Raw genomic sequence first — 13,935 nt, 5'->3', positions numbered from 1 at the left:
CTTCATGCATCATGACTATGCTATAGGGTGAGTGCATTAGTGTACACAAAGATGATGCATTGCATTTATCCTTGTACTTGGCATTGCTCCTTGTACATTGATTATGTGAGACGGCACGGACTTCGTGAGGATTCATTAGCCCTCAGAGGAAGACCTGGAACAGCCCTACGGGGACCAGGCATAACACAAAGACCTGGAACAGCCCTACGGGGACCAGGCACATGGTACTTAGGTACCCCAGATTAGATAGAGGGATTTTTGATCCGTCCGGCCGAGGTGATGTGCTTATATGTTGCATTCCATGAGAGCATGTTTTATCACCTGTTATTTGACTATTCTACTCACTGGGCTATCGTAGCTCATCCCTCTCCCCTAACTTTAGTTGTGCAGGTTCAGAGGTCAGAGAGAACTCAGCAGGGTACAGGAAGAGTACAGAGTTTTGTAATAGCTAGTGTGGACATGTAAATGTATAGAAATAATGTATATGTCCAGTGTATAGAATGGTGCTTGATTTATAAGACTTGTAATCCCATTGTGGAGTCACATGATCAGTTTCTGTATGTTTCTTTATTGTTGGTGTTTATGAGCAAAACCAGGCTTAACATGATGAGTTTGATCCGCCTAGGGCCATGAGGAGCTCTAGTAGGGATTAGTAGAGAATAGAAAGATTGCATGCACAGGTTAAGCCTTGGAATGAAGTAAAGTTTTATGTTTGTACAGCAAATGTATGATCATGTATGGGATTTCACAGGTATACAGACAGGATAGCAGGCTTACTACGGGTCCCGGCGACCTTAAGTCGATCTGGATCCTAGTGCCGGTGGCAGTTCGGTTTCCGGGCTGTTACAGAGCCCGACTCTATCTCTATAGGTCCGACCATATGAACCTAGGTGCTCTGATACCAAATCTGTAACAGCCTGGAAACCGAACTACTACCGGCACTAGGATCCAGATCGACTTAAGGTCGCCGGGACCTGTAGTAAGCCTGCTATACTGTCTGTGTACCTGTGAAATCCCATACATGATCAAACATTTTCTGTAAAAATTAAAAATTTCCCTGTACCACGGCTCAACCTGTGCATACTCTATCTCTGTACTGTAAAACCCCTGCTAGAGCTCTCATCTTCGCTCTAGGCGGGTCAACTCATATAATGTTAAGCCTGGTTTTCCATACATATACAATACAATCATTTTCATAACAGACCATGTATATACAAAAGGGATTACAACTCATATGGTCAAGCATCATCTATCTTTTACAATTACATGTCCACACTAGCTATTACATAACTCTTCTCTTTATCTATACCCTGCTGACCTCTCTGGACTCTTAACTTGCAAGACTGGGTTAAGGGAGAGGGATGAGCTATACTAGCCCAGTGAGTAGAACATATAAAACATGTGATAAAACATGATCTCATGGAATGCATCACATCACAAGTAAATCACATCATCTCAGATGGACGGATCAAAACTCCCTCGAATCTGTGCCTGGCCCGCAAAGGAGCTCCTCAGGTCTTTACTGTACAAGCAAATAGTACCGAAGTACTCTGTGCCCGGCCCCTCTCAGAGGCTCCTCAGGACTTTACTGTGCCCGGCCCTCGATGGGGCTCCTCAGGTCTTTACTGTGAGGGCTAATGTATCCAAAACTATGTCCGATCTGTCACATCATACAATGTACAAGGAGCAGTGCCAAGTACAAGGTGAAATGCAATGCATCATATTCGTGTACACTAATGCAATCAATCCTACTATTCATCATGATGCATGAAACATGCTAAAAGCAGTTGATGCCTTATTTTGAGTTAAGTTCCACTCACTTCTGGCTGACTCTGTACTGACTCTGCAGGTTCTGAAGCAGTGCTCACTGCTGACCTCCCTGATTCCTCTGGTCCGTTCCTACACAGGTGGACTCAAATGAGGGACCAAACTAACTCAAGAACACCTCTATAAAACTCCCCAAAAGCCCTCTAAGAGATCCTAAAACAATCACATAAAACATGCAAAAGAAGGCTGGACAGGGCACTTTCGGCGGTAGGTTCGGCGGCCGAAACTCCCCTCCAGAGACGAAACTCATGCATGTTCGGCGGCACCTTCGGCAACCGAAAGTCTCGTCCAGAGACGAAACTCAACCTTCGGCGGCACTTTCGGCGGCCGAACCTTGCCTCCAAAGACGAAAGTCCAAATTTCAGAGGCAAGCTTTGGCAGCCGAAACTGCCTCCACAAGGGGTTCGGCGGCCGAACCTTTCTTCGGCGGCCGAACCTTCCTTCGGCGGCCGAACCTTCCTTCGGCGGCCGAACCTTTTTTCGGCGGCTGAACCTGGCTTTTGCCCAACTCTGCTTCATGCAAAACTCCTCCCATCCTTCACTCAACATGCACACACAACTCCTCAACAAGCATATACACATGTATATGCACAAAGGGGTCTAAAACTATCCTAAAACCCCCAAACAAACATAACAAACAACACTTAAACATGCTTAACACAAAAATCTCCAAAAACCTCATCTAAACCTACTCATGCATACTACCCATGAAACTTCCATAAAACCTTCAAAAATCAAGAAAGGAAGTTCAGGATCTTTACTTACCTCTTCCAAACAAGAGAATAAACGATCCCAACGTGGAGATATGGGGAAATCCTCTCTCAAAATCTCCAAGCTTCCAAACTTTGCTCTTTTGCTCAAAACTTCAAAACCACATGAAAATCACTCAAAACCATGAAAGATTTGAGAAAACACATAAATCACTCAAGGAAGATCAAGTCTCACCTCAGCTCGTGCAAATGGAAAGAAAATCTTATCCATTTGACCGACCTAGGACCTTTTATAGGTGGCTGGCCAGACCACCTTCGGCGGCCAAACGTGAAATCCGAAAGCCATGCAAGTTCGACAGCCGAAAGTCACCTTCGGCGGCCGAACCTCGGCTTTTCTGCCTTGGTGCTTTTCTTTCAAAAACTCATTTCTTTAACACTTTAAAACATTCAAAACGCTTAAAAAACCATATACCACATAACCCGAACCCTTCTAGGGCATTCCGACATCAGAAATCCACCGGACTACAGGAATTCCGATGCCGGACTCTAGCCGGGTATTACAGATATGGTGGGCAAAAACAAGTTCACTGAAGCGACACGTGCTACCTAAAATGGGCACGATGGGCAGAAGAGATTGTCGTGCTTCCTTCTCCCCTTCCTCCTCCTGCTACAACATTAGGTCTTTCAGTCCCTTAGGCCAAGTCTTCCGCCAGGGGCATATCTCCACCTCCCAGCCTCCCCCCTTCTCAAAACTATAAAGAGGCAGGTACTAGAGCTCTTTGGTCGCGAGGTATTCAACACTTGGCCCTGGCCTTGGCCCTGACTCAGGTGAACTCGCTTCTCGAGGAACTTCAGTTGTCAATTTTTATAGCAAAGAATGCCCTACGGTCTGGTGACTGTTATTGGGCCTGGTGACTGTTATTGCCTGAATGAAGTTGAGACGGATAACCTCTATGACAATGTCATCCATTTTGGTATAGAGAGCACTCTGTGTGCATACCTAGCGAAGGAGTGGAACAAGGCTCTAAGGAGGGAATTTGGGGCACAAGAGACAAACAAGAATCTCCTGTAGGACGAGTGCTCAAGGCTGAAGGCCCAGGTGTTTGAAGTGAAAAACACGATGAAAGAGACCTTGGAGTCTTTAGACAAGCTCTAGGCGGACCTGGATGAAGCCAATAATTCAAAGCTCGCACTTGAGAATCGAGCTAAAACCATCGAGGATCAAGTGGCTATCCTTCAATGACAAATCTAAAAGCTGAAGTCTTAGACTCAAGAGAATTGGGCCGCCACAAATAGGATGGCTAAATTGGAAGTTGAGTTTCGAGACGGTGGCCCAGGGCGAGAGATGTTTGTTGATGGCCAGGACTCTGTGAAGAAAGAGCTTATCAAACAATTTTCTGCAGAAGACTTCTCCTAAATTGACGATATCTTCCTGGAGGAGGAGGAGGAAGATGAGTAAGAGGAGGATACTGAAGATATCCCTTCTCCTATATAGTTTTCCTTTATATAATGAAAAATATTTCTTTTATCTTCTTATCTTTATTTTTGCTAATTATTTTAGGATCAGTACTCAACTCCACATAAAATAACTAGAACTTTTGTCCAGTTATTTCGCACATTAAGTGCCAAACTGATAAATAGATCTTAAATACCTTTGAAAATTTTATTAATATGACTAATATCCGATTGAATGCCTGGTGGTTACCTGCCTCATGGTTTTGGCATAAAATGCCTTAGAAAAAATTATTATCGGGACTAATACCCAGATATAAGCTTGGTGGTTACCCGCCTTATGGATTTGACATAAAATGCCTTAAAAAAAATATTAACGGGACTAATACCCAGTCATGTGCCTGGCAGTTACCTACCTTATAGCTTTATCCCTGAAAATGCTTAATCATTTGTCCCTGGTTAGTTTGGCAAGCCATCATTCCTCACAACTGAATAAAGCTACACATGAAAAAAATACCTCATTAATATTATTGATAAAATTTGCGTAAATTACAAAAGGAATGGAGAATGACTATGCCATCTAGCTTGGCCAACTTATAAGCCCTAGGGTGAATAACCTTCGAGACCTTAAACAGTACTTTCTAATTTTCACCCAACTTACCAAATTCGACATTCCGCCTGTTATATCAGCTTCTAATAATTAAGTCTCCAACTGTAACAACCCGGAAACCGGATCGCTACCGGCGCTATGATTCAGATCAACTTAAGGTCGTCGGAACCCGTAGCAAACCTAACATACATCCTATTATACCTGATGAAATCCCATACATGATCATACATTTTTATAAAAACTTAAACTTTTCATATACCAAGCTTGACCTGTGCATGCATCATAACTGTAAACATAAAAACCCCATACTAGAGCCCTCATCAAATGCTCTAGTAGGGTCAACATCTCATACAACAAGTTTGGTTCAACACATCTCAACATTAAAAACATTTACATAAGGATCATGTACAAAAGGGATTACAATCTATCAATAGGGCCAAGCACAATACTATCCACAATACATTACATGTCCACTAGTAATCTATTACATCATGCTATACCAAAACTCTGATGACTCTCCCATAGCTATCTGTGCTCCTGCAAACCTGGGGGTTAGGGGAAAGGGGTGAGCTACTAAAGTCCAGTGAGCATAACAGTAAAAACAATTGATAAACATATGTCATCATGAAATGCATCACAACACAAGTAAATCACCTTAAGATGGTATTGTCACCAATAGCCCTCTACATATCCAATAAATGTCCGGTCCTCGACGGAGCTCCTCAGGACTTCCTCTTAAACATAACATAACATGTCCAACTGTGCCAGGGGTGTAGAATGGGCAAGCCCTGGTCTTTCCCTTACATCGTGCCAGGGGCATAGAATGGGCAAGCTGTAATACCCGGCTGGAGTCCGACATCGGAATTCTACTTTCCGGTGGAGTCCAGGAAGTCGAAAGTCTCGAGACGGGTTTGTTTATTGTTTTTTCTTCAGTATAAGAGATGTTGTGCGGTTTTTCGTTGAATTGGTTTGAGGTTGGAAGAGAAAAGTCTATGGAGACTTTTGCCAAGTTCGGCCGCCGAAGGTAAGTTCGGCCGCCGAAAGTGCCCAATGTTCGGCTTCCACAGGTCAGGTTCGGCCCCCGAATGTTGCATGGTTTTGCATGCGATTCGGCAGCCGAAGCTGAGTTGGCTAGCCACCTATTGAGCCTTCCTTAGTCAGCATTTTGGACAGGTGTTGGCTCCAAACCTGGTCCAGAAGCTTGGCCACGTCTCCTATGTTGTACAGCTCCTGCAAAGTGGGTTGTTTTGTTGGTTTTCACAAGGTGGTGAAGGGTTGAAGCAAAAAGCTTAGGTTTGAGCGTTTATGAGTTTGAAGAGAGTTGATCCATTTTCTTTGTTCAGAGCGTTCATCTTCTTGAATACAGGAGGTAAGTGAAGATCTTGAACATGTGTTACTGTTTTACAGAAGTTTTATGAAGGTTTGGGTAGAGATGCATGCTTAGGTGACAAAGGGTGTTTTTTTTTTATGGTTTAGCTTGTAAGCATGATTATGTGTTATGTTTGCTGTGTTTGTTGGGGTTTTTAGGTAGTTTTGGACCCCTTTGTACATATACATGAGTATATGTGTAGTGAGGAGTTGAGTGTGCATGTTTTGAGAGATTGAAAGGATGGAGGAGCTTGTTTGCCGTCGGGGCTGAGTTCTGGATGAACTCAGGTTCGGCAGCCGAAGGTTCATTCGGCCGCCGAACCTCTTGCATGGTGGCTTAGGCTGCCACAGCTTGCCCCGCGAGTTTTGCATGTTCGGCTCTGTTTGGGGGATTCAGCCGCCGAAGGTGCCGTCGAAGGTTAGAGACTTTCGTCTCTGGAGTGCCTTTTGGCCCCCGAAACTTGCCCCCGAAAGGGTTCGGCCGCCGAAGCTTGAGATTCGGACGCCGAAGGTACTTGAGTTTCGTCTCTGGAGAAGACTTTCGGCCGCCGAACCTGCCGCCGAAAGTGTTCTGTCCAGCTTTCCTTTGTATGCTTTGTATGAGGGTAGAGTGAGGTTAAGGGGAGTCTTGGGAAGTTTAATAGAGTTGGTCATAAGCTAGTTTGGTCCCTCATTTGAGTTTATCTGTACCTATACAGACCAGAGGAACCAGAGAGAGCAGCAGTGAGTACTGCCCAGCGTTTTCAGAGCCTGCAGAGTCAGTCAGTCCAGTTAGCCAGAGGTGAGTGGAACTAAACTTAACTCTTTTAATTGACTAATGGAATGTTTTAGCATATCTCATGCATCATGATTATGCCATAGGTTGATTGCATTAGTATCCATGAATATGTTGCATTGCATAGTTATTTGTTGATGTGGGTGAATGCTGAATGATCCAATAGTCTCAGACAGGAAGTCCAGGAGCCTTTGACTACACCCTGGCAGGTATAGTAAAGACCAGGAGCCTTTGACTACGCCCTGGCAGTTATAGTAAAGACCAGGAGCCTTTGACTACGCCCTGGCAATGGTAAGTACAGAGGTGTTATATACACATATACATATATGACAGGAAGACCAGGTGCTCGATTCTACGCCCTGGCACAGAGTTACTGGGACTATGTGGTGACAGGTTTACTCTTGATGTGGTTTGTCTGTGTTATGACGCATTCCATGAGAGCATGTTTTACTGAGATGTTTTACTGTTCTACTCACTGGGCTATAGAGCTCATCCCACTCCCTTAACCCCAGTTTTGCAGGTTCAGTGGACAGTGTACAGGGACAGTCCAGCAGAGTACGGAAAGAGTAAAGAGATTTGTAATAGCCTAGAGTGGACATGTAATATTAAAGAGATGTAATAATTGTGTGTCTAAAGTTAGAAATGTGCTTGACTTAGTGCTGTATGTGTTGTACATGATCTGGATATGTATATATGTTTTACTGTATGTGAAAAACCAGGCTTAACAGGTATGAGTTAACCCATCTAGAGCAAGCTCTAGTCAGGGGTACAAAGTACAGAGTACAGAGTACAGAGTACAGAGTACAGAGTACAGAGATAGTGCATGCACAGGTTAAGCCTTGGTACAGAGAAAAGAAGTTTGGGGTCGTTACACAAGCCCTGGTCTTTCCGTATCATATCATCACATATCATATCATATCATATCGAGAGCTAATGGATCATCCAATATCCATCCACATCAACAATAAATAATGCAATGCGTCATATTCGTGAATTCTAATGCAAATAACCTATTACATATCATGATACATGAACATGCTTAAAAGTTTGATTGCTTTGAAAATAAAAGAAGTTCTGTTCTACTCACCTCTGGCTGACTCTGGAACAGCTAACTCACTGCTGATCACCTCGGTTCCTCAGGTCAGATCCTACACAGGTGGACTCAAATGAGGGACCAAACATACTCTAACATGACTCTAAACATCTCCCTAAAAACTCCCCTAAAACATCATAAAATATGCATAGAAAACAGGTAAAGGAAGGCTGGGCAGGGGACTTTCGGCAGCAGGTTCGGCGGCCAAAGGTCCCTACAGATCCGAAAGTCAGGCACTTTCGGGGGCAGGTTCGGCTGCCGAAACTCCCCTCCAGAGCCGAAAGTCCAACTTTCGGGGAGTGAGTTTAGGTGGCCAAAACTGCCTCCCCTGGCAGGTTCGGCGGCCGAACCTTGCTTCGACTGCCGAACCTAGGCCCTCCTGGGTGGCAGAACTCGATTCTGCCATTATGCCCCAAGCCACCAAAACTCCCACAACATGCATTCAACTATTCTAAAACATGCATAAACACATTTTCAAGCACATAGGGGCATAAAACTAGCCTAATCCCCAACAAACATCAACATAGTATCACATTTATCATTAAACTAACATAAACCCTAACATTTAGATCTACTCTAAACATGCATTAAACACCCTTAAAACTTACTTAAAACATATAAAAAGATATGGATCTACACTTACCTCTTGAAGATCGAGAGGAGATGCGATCCAAACTTGGAGATTAGGAGAATAGGTTTTCGGAGGTCTCCAAACTTCTAAAACCTTGATCTTAGCTCAAAAATCTTCAAAATAAGGAAAAATCTTATCAAAAAACTTGAAGGATTTGAAGGAAAACATAAAATCAAGCATGGAAGGGCGAAATCTCACCTATGCCCGAAAATGGAGAGAGAAAACTCGCCCATTTTCGGACAAGGGGCCTTTTATAGATGGCTAGCCAGACCACCTTCGGGGGCCAAAAGAGCTTCCGCAACTCCACCATGTTCGACGGCCGAACATGAGGTTCGGCGGCCGAACCTGGACTTTTCCTCCATGGTGTTTTCTTTCAAAACTCAATTTTCTTTCTTTGATTAAAACCATAAAAATATTAAAATATTTTATGAAAACCTTTATTTTCACCCTTCTAAGGGATTCCGAATTCTAACGGAGATTCCGCCGGAAGGTTGGAATTCAGATGCTGGAACTTAGCCGGGTATTACACCAACATTAAAGACTCGAGGTTTAACCTGATTGTTGAACATTTGTGACATTTTGCTCTTGTATACAATGATTCTAATTGAAGCTTACTCTTGTAAAAACTCGACTTGGTCAAGGTTGAATTGCATTTTTCAGGGTGTTTAGTCTTGAATCTGCTTACATGGATCTCCAAGGGAATTATTGTTGCGTCTTCATATATTATTGAGAACGGGATCTCTCCTGTGGTTGCTCTTGGGGTTGTATACCCAAAGGATGTGTGATAACTCCTCGAGCCAATTGGCTTTAGCTTTGTCAAGTCTTTTCTTCAAACCTTAAAAGATTTTTCTATATAGGTCTTTAAATTTGGAACTCACCATGATTTGAAGAAAAGGTTTTAAATTTGGAACTCACCAGGACTCAGCAACTGGCTCCTATTTTGAGCCTTTTTCTAAACTGCATTGTAGGTCAATATCCCATTTCCTACATAGGTCTTTAAATTTGAAACTCACAAATTGCATTCCATTTTCGGTGATAACTACCTTAGAATTCTAAAACAGGTGAAAATATTTTTGCTGACGAAGGAGATGACTTATTGTGTGGTGATGGACTGGATTGGACTGGACTGGACTGCTTTTGCCTAGGTCCACTTGCTGAAATAGTCAACTACCACGATCACAAATTTTTTTTATCTAGTTACTTTTCAAAATAGGCCAAGGATATCTAGCCCCCATTGAAAAAAGGGTCGGGGGCAACCAATTGCTACTTGTATTTCGCTTGGGGTTTGAGGAATGCTTGCATGTACTTGACATTGTTGGCACTTCTAAACGAGTTCTTTTGCATCCTGCATCAATATTGGTCAGTAATATCCTTTTCTAAATATTTTTCATGAGATCTTTCGAGCTACTTCATGGCTTCCACAATCTCCTTCATAAATATCTCTAAGAATACTCCTACCATTATCCTTTATTACGCATTGTAACCATGGCTGAGTTAATGACCTTCTGTATAATGAATCATTTATTGGTGCATATCTACAAGATTTTCTTATTATCTGTTTGGCCATTAATTCGTTTGTCGGTAGCTCATCCTCCATCAAGAATCTGTACACTAGAGTCATCCATGACTCTCCCTCCTCAATTAGCAGAGTCTCTTTTTTATAGGTCGTTGGAGTACGCAGTACTTCAAATTGGAGCAGTTGAGTTCAGTGTTGTTCTTCTGTCGCTGCCATTTTTGTCAACTGATTAGCTTCTTCATAGTCACCTCTGGCCACTTGACGCAGTTCACCATTGCTTTGCCTGTCCTTGATCCTCGTTATTAAGGATTGGACTTTTTCTTCATAATTGATGAGATTGGAGTCCCGAACTTTGAACTGTCCTTGACAATAATTAACAATAAGTTGTGAGTCACTAAAGATAATAGATTTTTGTATACCTATTTCCATGATGATCCTGAATGTCATGATCCGGCCTCATACTCGACCACATTATTTGTGGTACTAAAGGCATGCTTTGCCGCATATCGAAATTTTATTCTTGTTTGAATTTGCAGGAGAATTTCAATTCTAGAACCTCTAGCTCCATAAGCACCATCTACCTACACCTTTCATTCTTCAACCGCCGGTTTGGAGGTCTCAAGGGGTAGAGTCATCTCTGCTATAAATTCGGCTAATGCCTGGGCATTCATAACATTTCTAGGAACACATTTGATGTCATATGCTGATAGCATCATTACCCAGGTGGACAATTCCCCTGGCAATTTCGGCCTATGAAGAACCTTTCGAAGAGGATAGTTTAACCTTACCTTTATAATATGAGACATCAAATAAGGGCGAAGCTTTGTGGCGGACATCAGAACTACAAAGGCTAACTTCTTGAGAGGGAGATAATCTAATTCTATGCTCTTCAAAACTTGGCTAGCATAGTAGATAGGGCTTTGATCTCCCTTGTCCTCTAGTACGAGCACTAAGCTCACTGTTTCTTGCATAACAAACAAGTACTAAAACAAAACCTTGCCTTCGACTAGCGAGCTTAGCAAAGGTGGAGATGATAAAAAAATTTTCAAATTTAAAAATGCCTCAACACACTCTTCCCCCCACACAAACTTATTTTTTACCTTTTAACGCTTTAAAGAATGGGAGATACCTCCTGGCTGAGCAAGATATAAATCAGCCAAGAGCTGTAACCTGCCATTTAGTTTTTGTATATCGTTTATACATTTAGGTGCTTCCATTTCTTGTATGGCTTTAATTTTATTTGAGTTTGCTTTTATGCCTCGTACTGAGACTATATACCCTAAATATTTTTCAGCCCTTACTCTAAAAGCACATTTTTCAGGGTTGAGTTTCATAACTGCGTTATCCAATATGTCAAAAACCATCTGGATATCGTCTGGGTGATCTTCTAAGGTTTGATTCTTTACCATCATATTGTCCACATACTCTTCGACTGTCATTCCCATCAGATCTTCAAAGATATTTGACTCTAACCTTTAATAGGTCGCCCCTGCATTCTTTAATCCGAACGACATCACCTTATAATAGAAAACTCCTTTATCTGTGATGAAAGTGGTTTTTTCGACGTCCTTGAGATCCATTAAGATCTGATGATACCCTGAAATGGCATTTAAAAAGGAGACCACAACATAGCCTGAGGTAGAATCTACTAACCTATCGATGGATGGGAGTTGATAGTGATCTTTTGGACATGTTTTATTTAGATCAGTAAAGTCCACGTACATCCTCCACTTTCTGTTTTCCATCTTCACCAACACTACATTGGTGAGCCATGTAGGATACTGGACCTCTTTTATTAGATCTGCACTTAAAAACTTATTAACTTCTTCCTTAATCACCTGCTATCTCTCTGGGGAAAAACTCATTTTCTTTTGCTGTGTCAATTTTATTAACTCATCAATGGATAGCTTGTGGGTGATTAGTATCAGATCTACACCTATTATATCTTTTGGAGACCAAGCAAAAGTGGTCATTCTGCGTTTTAGTAATTTTACTAACTTATCTTTTACTATATTACTTAATGCAATTTCAAAGCATACATTTTTATCAGCTTCTAATTCCTCTTTTACCAGGTTTGCTGATTTTGGCTTTGTATGAGAATCTGGTTTTTCTAACAGATCAATTGACATCGTTGCCTTCTCGAGGTTTTTTGTAGAGTTCCTATAACATTCTGATGCCAACTTTTGGCTGCCTTGACAATAGCCAAGCTCCCTGGAGCTGGCAACTTTAAACACAAAGCACCCATATAGATAATTATCATGTGATAGTTTAAGACCGAATGATCAAATATTACATTATAGGCAAGTGAAATATCTATCACAACGAATTCTGCATATAGCTCTCGTTTGTGCTTCTCATCTCCCAGCACAAGCAAAAGATTGATGGTGCCAAAAACTACTACGATTTTGTCTCCTAATCCTACTAATGGGTAGTAAACTTTAGCGAGATTATTTTATCTAAACCCAGTTTGTTAAATACTTCTAAAGTGAACAGGTTTACGGAACTACATGTGTCAATCAAGACTCATCTCATATCATACATGTTCAACCGAATGCTTATGACTAGTGAGTCATTGTGCAAAGATTCTATCACCCTATTTGCTAGCTTGAATTTTATCTCTTGCTTCATCTACGGTTCTTACTCTACAGACAAGACATCCTCAGGGGCGCCCTTGTTCTTGCCTTTACAATCACTCAGGCCATCTGCAATCACATGTATAACCCCAATAAGTTTACTATCAACAGCGTTTTCAGGAATTCTTACCTTAGGTCCTCTCTGTCTTTTCTGGTAAACATTTGGAGTATGTCATCCCTTATCCGTCTCTCAATTTCATCCTTTAAATGTCAACATTCCTCCATTGTGTGGCCATGGTCTTCATAGAATCGACAGTATTTTGTCTTGTCTCGCTTGCTGGCTTTATCAGGGTTGAGCTTAAAGGGCCATTTGACCTCTTTATTATTTTTTCTAATCCAATCAAAATATTCATTCGTGAGTCATTTAATGGAGTATAGTTCTTATACTTACCTCGATTGTCCCTCCCTCGGGACACGGGATAATTCTTTCAATCACCCTCATAGCCTCGCCTTTTTAGATTCTGGGTTTTATTTTGACTAGTCCTCTTGTCCTCCCTCAGCATCTGGACTTCATCATACAATCGGATGTACTTTTGCGCTTTATCTATTAGCTGCTGATAAGTGGTTGTTGGATTCTTGATCAACGAATCCATAAATTTTATGTTGCAAGTCCATTTTTTTAATACCTCGCATGCTATCTCATAATTTAGTTCTTCAACCTGTATTGCTTCAGTGTTGAAATGTAAGATAAAGTTCTCTAAAGACTCGGCCTCTCCTTGTCGGATTTTTCGCAAGTCTGAGGAGAGTTTTTTAAGAGGTAAACAAGTAACAAACTTAGATTTAAATAACATAGCAAGCTGTGTAAAATTATGGATAGAACCTAAACTTAGATGTTGGTTCCATTTCTAGGCCAAACCTGTGAGTGTAGACGGAAAGACTCGGCACAGTACAAAATTGTTGACATCATAAAGTTGCATCGTAGTGTGAAAGATAGCCAAATGGCTCTTGGGGTCTTTTGTCTCGTCGTATTTGTCCAAACTAAGAAGCTTGAACTTTTTGAAAAAATCTCTGCAAAATTTCTTTCGGCTACGGTGAGGCGTCGTCCAAGTCGTAATCTTCCTCTTGCTCCTTCCGGTACCTCTGTACCGCACAAACTAGCTTCTAATTAACATCTTTCGAGGCCTCGTCCGATGATTTCTTATCCTCCAGTTTGGCCTTTCCTTTGAATTGAATGTGAATTGCCTCCGTCCAAATCTTTAGGGTCTCAAAGGAAGCTTTCTCCCTTATTCTAGAAGCCATGAATGAGGCCTCCTCTCCAGCTATTTCTCGAGAGTTGCATGCAGCTTTTTAATATATTGTATCATCAGCTCATTATTCAGG

Source organism: Manihot esculenta, chromosome 12 (assembly GCF_001659605.2).
Source record: "Manihot esculenta cultivar AM560-2 chromosome 12, M.esculenta_v8, whole genome shotgun sequence".
Taxonomy (NCBI): Eukaryota; Viridiplantae; Streptophyta; class Magnoliopsida; order Malpighiales; family Euphorbiaceae; genus Manihot; species Manihot esculenta.
The sequence above is the reverse complement of the archived record's forward strand: the minus strand, read 5'-3'. Positions refer to the sequence as shown.